The following is an 11371-nucleotide window of genomic DNA, read 5'->3' on the forward strand; positions in this document are numbered from 1 at the left end:
GGGTTTTTAACCGTGATTTGAAAGATTGAATAGTTTCCGACGCACGGACATCAACCGGCAGGCTGTTCCAGAGTTTTGGTGCAGCAAAAGCAAAGGCACGATCCCCCTTCGTCTTTAGTCGAGACATTGGTTGCATTAGGAGCCCCTGATTAGAGGATCTGAGTGCCCTTGTAGGGATATATAAATTAAGAAGGTCAATCAAATAACTGGGTGCCAAGTTATTTAAGATTTTAAAAGTGTATAGAAGAATTTTAAAAACAATACGGTATTTGACAGGAAGCCAGTGGAGGTTAGCTAGAATAGGAGTGATATGATCCTGTCTTCTAGTGCCGCTTAAAAGGCGTGCTGCGGCATTCTGGACTAATTGTAGGCGTTGGATGAGGGAGAGTTGGAGGCCTAAGTAAAGAGAATTACAATAGTCCAGTCTAGAGGTTATAAAAGCATGAATGAGCCTTTCAAGGTCCTTGTGTCGTAGGTAAGGCATTGCCTTCGAAATTTGGCGTAGTTGGTAGAAGCTGGTTTTTACCACTGCAGCCACTTGCTTATCTAATTTGAGGGAACTGTCCAGCACTACTCCAAGATTTCTTACAGTAGACGATAGGTGACTGGCATAAGAACCTAAGGTCCCCGATAGCTGTTTCAACGGCATGTGGCTACCAAAGACGATCATTTCTGTTTTATTTTCGTTGAGGGTGAGCGAATTATGCAGTAGCCAGTCTTTGACGTCACACAGGCAGTTAAGCAACGGCAATAGCGGGGATTGGAGATCCAAATCCAGAGGGAAATAGATTTGGATATCATCCGCATAGCAGTGGAAAGAGATATTGTGGTTCTGAAAATTTTTCCCAGGGGTAGCAGATAGAGAGAGAACAGCGTGGGACTTAACACAGACCCCTGGGGCACACCACAACGGAGGGGTGCGGAGGAAGAAGAGTGATTTCCCATAGAGACAGAGAAAGACCTCTCAGTTAGGTATGATTTAAACCACTGAGAGTACTTTGCTCTAAGACCAACTACATGTTCAAGCCTTGAAAGGAGAATATCATGGTCGACCGTATCAAAAGCAGAGGACAAGTCTAAAAGAACTAAAACCACAGGGCGCCCTGTATCAACAGTTACGAGGAGATCATTAAAAACTCTCAGTAAGGCTGTCTCGGTACTGTGGTGGGGTTTAAAACCAGACTGGAATTTTTCATTGATTCCATTTGCCTCTAAGAAAGATTGCAATTGCTTAAGAACAATTTTCTCTAAAACTTTAGCCATAAAGGGGAGTTTAGATATCGGCCTATAGTTTGAGAGGACATTGCTACATGATGATGTGTTTCCCTCTTTATGCACTGAAGCTGGCACGTTCCCTGAGTTTTTCCAGCAAGATGGTGCACCACCACATTATGGGTGCCAGGTCCGAGCATTCCTAGATGAACAGTTTCCTGGAAAGTGGATTGGTTGTCGTGGGCCAGTTGAATGGCCCCCAAGGTCTCCCGATCTGACCCCCTTAGACTTTTATCTTTGGGGTCATCTGAAGGCAATTGTCTATGGTGTGAAGATACGAGATGTGCAGCACCTGAAACTATCGGATACTGGATGCCTGTGCTGGCATTTCTCCTGCGGTGTTGCTATCAGTGTGTGAAGAGTGGGAGAAGAGGGTTGCATTGACAATCCAACACAATGGGCAGCACATTGAACACATTTTATAAGTGGTCAGAAACTTGTAAATAACTCATGAAATAATAAAGTTATGTTGAAACCGAGCACACCATTGTTTTTCTTGTGACATTACCAATAAGTTTGATGTGTCACATGGTCCTTTTCCTATTGAAAAAAACAAAAGTTGTATCCAAGATGGCCAACTTCTAAATGGCCACCATGGTCACCACCCATCTTGAGGAGTTTGCCCCCTCACATATACTAATGTGCCACAAACAGGACTTTAATATCACCAACCATTCCCATGTTATTATGGTGTATCCATATAAATGGCCCACCCTGTACTAGAAGGTCGCCTAGGTGGCTGCTGTGGCATCAGATCTCTCTTTTGCTTACTCTGAGTCGTCTAGTTTGAAATAGAAATTACATAAACTGTTTTTCTGTGACACCAGAAATTTGACCTGCAACATTCAAGAAAAAAAGATTTGAAAAGTGGTTAAAAAACCCTGAATGCATCCTCAGGTAAGTGCACGAAGCTGAACTATTCTCGCAGTCTTTGTACTAAGGAGACGGCTGGTTAAAGACTGTTTAGTGTCCAGTGGAACATTTGTGTTGCCACATGCACCTCTGTTGGGTAAGTCCAATAAAAGTTCAGGGATGTAGCGTGAAAGCGGCTTTAGTCATGCAACAAAGAGCCAGCTGGAACTGGTGCAACTGAGGCCGCAGTGTTTGAAATTTCAAAATCGCTAAGCTGCACAGTCAAGTAGGTTTACAGTGAATCGGGCACAAGCAAAAACAGACGTCCAGCGAAGTGGGTGTCAAATCCTTTAACCTTCACCTGGTGACCTCGCAACACCACAATCATACCCAGTGCCTGGCAGACTGCAAAGACTTGTTAAAGCATGAAGGCTTTGAACTTTGAGCTTTCTTTTTTTTATCTAATTCTTTTTAAAAGGAAAGACTACCCATCTTGTGAGATTATGTACAATCCAGTCCATTTAAGCAGCAATCTGAGCCCTGACATCTCACAGATATTCACTGGCGGCTGGATAACGGTGCACGACACAGAGCATTAAGGGGTAGGGTAACATGACCAAAGAACAAGACACTGAGCGCAAGATTTGTACAACCGCCTGATTGTCAAACACATAGATGTTCAAACAACAAGGCCTGTCCACTTCTATCTATTCTCTGCTGCTCCTTTGTCCATTGTTTATTAATATGCTCCTCCATCCTTGCTGACAGACTGAGCAATGTTCATTACTCACAAGGAGAAAGCTCAAACACTCCCGCAAATGAAGACTGCATAGAGTTTTTGCTCACGCTGGCCCCGATGAAGAAAAGTGATGCCACTGCAGCCTTGACTGGGGTGCTAAGAAAACACCTGCACTCCCAGACCCACCTTAATGATCACTCGACGCAATGGGAGAACTTTAATGGGGCCCTGGAAGGGAGGAAGGAAGGAAGCTGCCAGCTTGCTAATTTTAGGCACTCTGCATCTCAGATGAAACACTGGAAATGGCAGAGAGGAGGCGTGGAGAGGCGGGAAAGATTTCTGTCTCTCACTTTTGACTTTCTGCATCACGTCTCTCTAACCATCATTACGCCATGCATCCGGTATGAGAGAGTCTCAGAGCTCTTTGATTCTCTGAATCATTTCTCCCTCTCTTCCTGTTTCCTAGCCCTCTCTTTCCCTCCCTCACTTCCCAGCTTTCTCTGCCTCATCCTTCCTTTTTCCAACTCTCCCTTTCATTCGCACCTCCCTCCCCTTCTGCCAGTACCTGAGTAAATAAACAGTGTTGTGTGGGATGTTAATTAGAGCAGGTTCAGGGACGCGAAGAGCCCAGAGATGGATAAACAGCAAGGTGGGGAGGAGAAGAGATGAGATGGAGGGGGTGGAGGTGGAGGTAACCCACCCCAAGGGCAACACAACACACGAACACGTCAGATTAGCGGTGAAGGACAGACAAGAATGGTTTTGGCTTTCAACCTAACTGAAGCACTGAAGCAAAGGGAGCGTAGCAAAGCAGAGGACTTTAAGGGGCTTGCAGGGGAGTAAAGGGCACTGCCAGAGAAGGGTTCACATACTGGAGCTTTGGCCATGTTGAGAGGAAGAAAAAATGTTGTGTGAACCTTCTTAATGACGCCTGCTTCTAGAGACCCAGTGTGAGATCAAAAGAAATGCAGATGAATCCAACAGTTAAAACAAAAACAGGTCAATGTGAGGCAGCTTTTCCATATTTAACGTTGAATTGTCTTTCTGGTGGGGGGAGGGGGGGTAAGCTGCAGGATGTGTAGGTAAGAAGGTAATGTTACAAAGGAGAGGTAAACACAAACAAGTACACTCACACAAGTGATGAATGTACCTCATTCATCACTTAAAACATTGCATCCCAACCTTTGGGATTCAACAAACACGTCACATGGGCTCAGGAACGCTGTTACTAACAACAACTGTGACTTTCAAATGTGCTCATTATAAACTGGATCCAGCCTACTGTCCACTTTCCATTTACAGTTACAAATTAGGAATAAATAAAGAAACTGTCTTTTAGTTACTGCTACATATAACAGGTAATCTTTGTCTGTAGGGACCATTCGCGGCACACCTTTGCATCATTTGCAGCCAGAAGTTGTAACAATTCATCCATTCATCTTGTTAGCCAGGTGCACTATTTGATGCTTAGCTGGCAAATGTAACCATTTATACTTTTAGCTAGCCAAACACACTTTATGCTAATAATTCCAGCTTATCCTCTTTGTTCGGCTGATAATTCATTTTTTTATCCACATTAAAGCTAACAAATTGACCTGCATCCTTTAAAATTTAAACTTCTATTATATTATTTTACGTACAGTAACTACTAGCATATAACAGAAACCAAATGGAACCATTTATAAAAGGGACCTGATCTTAAATAAATCTCTAAGTGACCTTTAAAACACAGTATGTGCATTGCTGACTTGTGACTATTGTTTTGTATGAAACCGTCTAATCCAAGGTGAGACAGATCATTGGGTGAATCTGAGTTCTGGTCAGTAGCTTTACTCCCACTGAAAGTTCCTTCTTACAGAAAGGTTCATGATTTTGCTAACAGCAATTGTGCCCAAGATTTGATGTCCAACAGACTGAGAAGCCAAAGCAGCCTTTGCAGTCCATTTCTACACAGGTAGGGGGAAAAAACCGAGGTAACTTTACTCTATAGGAAGTTTGATGTCGGAATTCTAATCAGCCTAATGCTTGTTATGTTGGCACATAACTGCATACAGCAACCCACACAGTCATTTTTCAGATTGCTCCGCTGCATGTGATAATTGTTTGTGTGCTATCAGAGCTTGTGCCAGACACTGGGCTTTGTGTTTGCTGTGGGTGCTTTTGTTATGAAATGACAGCGTGTTTGCTTAATCAATCACAATCATCGGCAGCAGCACCCTCCCCTGCAAGAACATTATGGATCATGTTCTGTAGAGACACTATTCCAGAATTTCTGATAGCATGGAATAAAACAACTGGGATATAAAAATGTTTTTATACTTTCTTATGGACATTTCATGAACTTGTCGAGGTTTTGCATTTTTTTAAAGCCTCTGAGATAAACCATTTCCTCCTCTGTACTCAGGCTGTGTGGATAATGTGTGTGTGCGTGTAGAAAGCGTGAATGTATGGGTGTACAGTTAATGTAAAATTGAAACCTGAAATGATTTCAAAATACTCAGAATGAGGCGTTTTTAAAAATTCAAAAGGAAAATCATTATTTTATCAACACTACTCGAAACTCAAAGCAGGCAGAGATCCACGAGGAGAAAAGAAGATCTTTCTGTCTGCAAAAAGCTACTGCGCTCGAACATCAGCTCAGATTTCATTCTGCGCCCTATGATTGTGTGTTTTAAAGCTTAGCATTCAGATTCAAAGTGACAGACTTTGTGACAAAAGACTTACTGGATAAGGTTCATATTTCCTAAGTTTGTTAAACTGTTTGATTTCTTTATTACACACACTCTTTAAGTGTTAAATGCACCAGAAATTAGTTTCCTGAGAAACAGTAATTTTGCAATGTTTAAGTACACTATAACTCTGTTTCTAAAAAAAAATAACAAACTGTAGAACAAAGTGATTTGTAATCATTTGCACTCTAATTATTATTCCTGCAGTAGCCTAAGCTGCTCCAGCAGAGTGGCTCAGTGGCTGACAGTGCTGTGCTCGAACAAACATCTCCCACTGGTGACTGTGTTTAACTGTGAGCTTTACTAAACCTCAGCAGGAATGGTCAAATCGCCTTTATCTCCATGTATGATGTCTTCAGAAATTGTCTGTCTATCTCAGTCTTTGTTCACAGTCCATAAATCGAGCATCTGCTAAGGAGTCTCTGTTGGATTATAAAACCCAACTAAGACAAATGCTGTCTGGCAGGATCAAAGGCGAACTCGGACTGTAATAATCACTGATGCCGCTGTTAAATTAACCAGACGCTGCTCACTCCAGTGGGAGGGATTCCTCTCTTCTGGCAGGCGGTAGACCAGGTAAAAGAAAAGACAGGAAGTCTGTGGAAAAACGTCGAAACAGCTTGGAATCTCTACCCTACCAAGAAGCAGCGTTAACTGATTATGTAATACGCAATATTTAATGTTGCTCTGAGATGTTGCATGATTAAAAGACATCCCCAGATTAGGGACACATCACTAATGACAGGGGAAGGAAACCTTGGCGTTACACGGACTTGCATAAGCTTTTAATCTCACGTTAAGTCCACCTCAAACACTGATGAAGAGATGAGAAAGAGGAAGGTAGGGAGGACTGCCACGTATCTAAGAGGCCGAGGAAGAGAGGGGAAATGTGGGATATGTGATGGCTGGATGGACGAGCTATTTTTATAATGAGGTCAGTGTGAGCTGGGGGATTTCATTCCCCTGGGATGGACACACACACACACACACACACACACACACACAAGAACTGTGGTGCTGTGATGCTTCTGCCGAGTGAGACCGTCTCTGTCCACAGGAAGATGAGGAGGAGGAAACCCAGAGCTACCCAGGTCTTTTTGCCATACCCTGATTAATCCATCTCTGCTACTAGAATGAGAGCCGATCTTTAATTATGGAACACGACTGACATTTTCTGATATCTCTAAAATGTTTTAAAATCCTAACATAATGACAGTAAACCCTGCTCTCTACAGCCATCACATAATTGCATTCTCTAGTCCAATTTTTAATTCAAACTTTCCTTAACTTCTTAGTGTTTTTAATTCATCGGCTGAAAGCAGCAGGTACAATGTTTTGCTGTGTGCTGGTGTAGCACTTCAATGTCTCTGCATGGGGTCAATAAGGTTTATCTTAAAACAACTGACGTAGACCTGAGGTGTTTACCGATTGGATGATCTTTCCTTCCTTTTCAGCTGCTCACTTTCTGGTTGGTGCCCAGGTTGTGGTCCCCTCCCCCCCAGTCTCCGCACTCCTCCTGTGAAGACACATCAACCCTTTCAATCATTTTTTTCCCAAATAGACAAAGTCAAAGCAATCACAAAATTTTGGTAAACGCTGACACAGATGTGGTGGATTATGGAGTCCCAAAGGGATCAAAATTATAATGGTGGGATAAAAATAACAAAAAAAAACCCAGGAAATAAAGAATAAAGTTTAAAGAATTATTTAAAAAAATAAAATAAAATGAGAAAAATAAGCCAATCAACAATTAATAATAATAATTACCCCACCTAATAACACAGTAGTTCAGAATATGCTAACTGTCAAGCTAACTAGCAAGGTCAAAACTGTATTATTACTCTGCATCAAAAATAAAGAACCCATCTTAGCAGACAGCTAATTCAGTTTTGCTGTAGTACCAGTATGTGAGGAGCAAAAAGCTGACTTTTTTTGTTATAGTAGCCAAATTTAACTAGCGAGCTAGTTAGCTAGAGAGACTCAATAGCCTCAATAACTCTAAATATGCTATCTAACTGGCACGCTAACTAGCAGGGTTGAAACTGTTTTAGCTTTAAAATATTTTAATTAGCATTAAAACAAACACAACAATCACCCTTCTTGTTTCTAATCTGTGATTATGGTGTAAAAACTAAAGTTATTATATCTAGAGACAATAAAAATAATTAGTGAGAATACCTTGAGTAAAATTAATCTATAAATTGCAATTATTTTAATTACTTTAACTTATTTTAACTACTAAAAAAAATACATGAAATATTTAAAATCCCATTGATTTAATTTAATGTTGAAAAAGCATAAATGTATTCCATTAATTATCTGGAGAAATATTGTGGTAGCTGATCAGAAATTTAAAGAGCAAACTGGTGTGATAACAGACTGCACAGGAGTGACAAGGTTTACACCCTAGCATGGCTCTGCATGGCCTGTTTCAGAAGTTTGCGCGCACACACACTATATCAACAAATTCTCTCTTGCAACCCCTCGCTCGCTCTAAACGCCTGTCGCTTTGACCCTCCATTAAGCTGAGCGAGTGCTCGTTTAGCCAACAGTGTCTCAGCAGTTGGGGACGCAGGCTGCCCACTCAGTCAAATCCAGCCGTATTAAATAAATAAGGAGCGCTCTTCTGTGTAAATTATTCATTTAACACGCCTTATCCTCCTCCAACAACCTTGTTAGAGCAACTCAGGAGTCGAAGGGGGGGGAATGGGGCAGGGGTGGGGCAAAAGGAGGAGGAGGGGAGCAGACACCGCGGCTCATGTGCGACTCAGCAGAACCTGTGGTGCATCTCTAAGCTCTCTGGGCGTTCAGTTGTAGGGGGGCTAATTCGCTCTGACACCTCCTTTGTTTCAGGCGGAAAAGTGCTGCATACACAGCTCCGTGTTCGCTCGCACTCTCTACACACTGACATGCACAAACTTGGAGAGAAAGAGCACAAGAATGGAATTTTTAGTGCATATTCATATAATAATCATTCTAGTTGTCTGGATAAATTATTGAGAAATAGGAGGCCAGGACACGCGATGCTGGAACGTGAGGGCTGCATTTGTTTTCTTGCTGCCTCAACTCGAATCAGACAACACAGCGAGTCATCCGCTCTAAACAAGCTGATTCTAATGAGCCGGGATGCTAACCTTGAGGACAAATACGCGACAGTACAGAACACCTCATATCTCAAGAGTGCACTCACGGCACGTCTGAGAAAACGTTTATGCAAGCTGGAGTAAAGCACACAATAAGCATCTTTAGCATTTTCTTCATATATATTTTAGAATATAAATATCACACTGACCCTTTATTTTCAACTCAAAGTCAGCTGCACTCAAAGAACAGTTAATTCCTTCTGATTAGGTGGTCTAAAAGCTTAAGTAATAAGCTTCAAAGCAGAGTGTAATTCTTTCCAGGTATGGGGGAATTAAAAGTAAAGTCTTTCATACTTTAAGTCTGAGTTTTAACGCCATTTAAGTCTAACCTCACACCATGTGTCACAGTTTGTAGAAAAGAAAGTCTGAATTTAAAGGAGACGGGGTTTTTTATTAGCACACATTACACTAGACTGGTGAGGCCTGACCGTCAGTCTGCAGCTGAATCAGGATCAGCCCGGCGCAGACCGACACACTCACTCTCTCTCTCTCTCTCTGACTCCAGCGTTCAGGCCCAGAGCGGGAGGTTGTTATGTCAGCTCTGACAGTGCTCATTACCAGCCTCTACGCTCTGGATTGGAGTTAACAGGCTTTGGCGCAGGCGTAGGCCAGTTAGACCCGACTGGTACAATGGAATCAGTGTGTGTATGTGCCGAGAGTTAATCACAAAACATTCTTTCATTTCTAAATCGCACCTCGGGGCCACTGTACATTACAGAGGCACCGATATGCTATGTGCAATGACATCTACTGCTTATTTCCATTCTCACTTGAGAAAAGTGCTCCATACGAGGGCTGGCCGCTCAGCTTCCGCATGCCAAAAAGCTTCTGTTGAAGTGTTGGTGCACTGCTGTGCATCATTTCTGATTTATCGTGGAGAAGTTCTCACTCGAGTGTTTGGATGGCTGAATGAAAACGAGATGCTTTTGCTCTCTTATCAGGGAGACAAGAAGTTAAACAAAGTTGTTTTGAAATCTAAATAGTCTGTGGAGGAGTATTAGGACCACGTTCAGCAGACGACAACTGTAATCTTCACATTTCGACTAATCTTGAAATTAAGATAAAATGAAGCTGCAGTTTAAAAGTAATCTTGTCACAACAAGTCACAGATTACTCATTTACACTCTGCCCGACTCTGCTTGGATCAGCTGGGTGTTGGTCATGATGGACCTACTACACAACCCTCACAGCGCGGTTCCTCCCATCTCTTCTTTACCTTTCTTGTCTGATATAAATGCCAATACCGATGTATCAGAAAACAGGCCGACAAAATCATGCAATAAGCTCTTTGTCTGTCCGTGTATACAGCCTACTGTGGTGACTGTTGTTCAGCAGGTGGGTAGATTAGTGGGTCGGTCTCTTGCTCGTTCCAGTCCACATGCTTTAGTAGAGCTACTTCAGCAGCGACTGATCTCTGATGGGGGTCACCGCCCCTCGAGGAGTAGCATCGGGAATTGAAGCGTGGATTTCTTGCTCATTAGCCAAATGTATAAACCACTACACTATGAAGGTTCTTAGTCTATACAGTCAATCAACCAATCAACCACTTACAAATAGATCTGATCTGAACTTTGGGTATAAACCACACCTGTCCACAGAAAAAACTTCTTCCATTCCAGCCACCATGGGCAAGACCAAAGAGCTGACAAAGGACATGACAGGACTGTAGACCTGCACGAGGCCGGACAGAGGTACGAGCCATCGACAAGAACCTTGGTGAGAAGGTGAAAAATGTTGCGATCATTTAGAAACAGAAGAAATTTCAATGTCAAACTCTGTGTTGTGTTGAAGTTCCAGTTCAAATATGCAATAAGTTTGAACAACTTTTCCTTAAAATAAAAATGCAGAAGCTTCTTACTGTGAAATCAACCGCTGTCACCCACGAAACAATATGTTAAGGAGTGGTTTGCTCTACGTGATCAAAGTCTTTTGGAACTTACAAATTTTCTTGCACGCTTAAATTTGCAGGTTGCAGAAGGGGGGGATTATCCAACCAGTTCTATACATGCCACCAACGTGCGCCACCTAGAGGAAAGAAAAGCAGCACAAGTCAAGATTTAAACATTTCTCATTTATGTCCACAGACATTACAGCTTAGAAGCTTAATACGTAAAAGTAAAGAGATTTACATGATAGTTGTTTTGGTGTTAGCAGTTATCTGTTGCTGTCATATGGATCATTACACCGGCTCTGGTCTATCCTGCTGCTTTCAGGTGTCTCTGCAGGTCTTGCCCTCCTTCTCTGCCCGTCCCCTCTCAGCCCCGTAACCACCAAGAGGTGATTACACTTGATTAAGGCCTTCTACTTCAAACAGACCTGATGTTTATACAGCCCCTGATATGGCGGATAGGATAAAGAGCAGGTTGAGTTCTGTGTTTGTGTCGGTGTGCATGTGTATTTGTGTTTGCCTAGATGGGAGGATGAACACCATTACACCTAGGCTTTGTGTACATACGATTGTAATGACAGCCTGTATAAAACATGCGGTGTTGTGTTGTTTATCATTAGGGGTGACTGTAGTTCATCGATGCAGTGTTTCTTCCCAGCCTAATTTTAAAAAGTTGTGGAAAACCTACTACCTTAACTTTGATTTAAAAGTCCAATTTTTAGACACGAGTGTGCCCCAACTCAACTAC

At 42.3% G+C, this 11371-nt stretch overlaps 1 protein-coding gene across 6 annotated transcripts in view; it reads right to left on the reverse strand.

Annotated features, from left to right (window-relative positions):
- Positions 1 to 11371, reverse strand: part of znf438 (zinc finger protein 438) — a 49860-nt gene that overhangs the window by 13179 nt on the left and 25310 nt on the right. For 3 of the 6 annotated variants that reach the window (XM_005918472.3, XM_042219267.1, XM_042219268.1), the window contains exons 2-3: positions 10676 to 10760; positions 7018 to 7108 (exon numbers count right to left, since the gene is read on the reverse strand). The gene's annotated coding sequence lies outside the window, so the exon portion shown is untranslated. Of the gene's footprint in view, positions 1 to 7017; positions 7109 to 10675; positions 10761 to 10864; positions 11070 to 11371 lie in introns of all 6 variants that reach the window. The other 3 variants (XM_005918473.3, XM_005918478.3, XM_005918477.3) reach the window with 3 other exon arrangements.

The sequence above is a fragment of the Haplochromis burtoni genome, unplaced genomic scaffold (genome assembly GCF_018398535.1).
Source record: "Haplochromis burtoni strain Fernald_Lab_line unplaced genomic scaffold, NCSU_Asbu1 Contig_30, whole genome shotgun sequence".
NCBI classification, from domain to species: Eukaryota; Metazoa; Chordata; class Actinopteri; order Cichliformes; family Cichlidae; genus Haplochromis; species Haplochromis burtoni.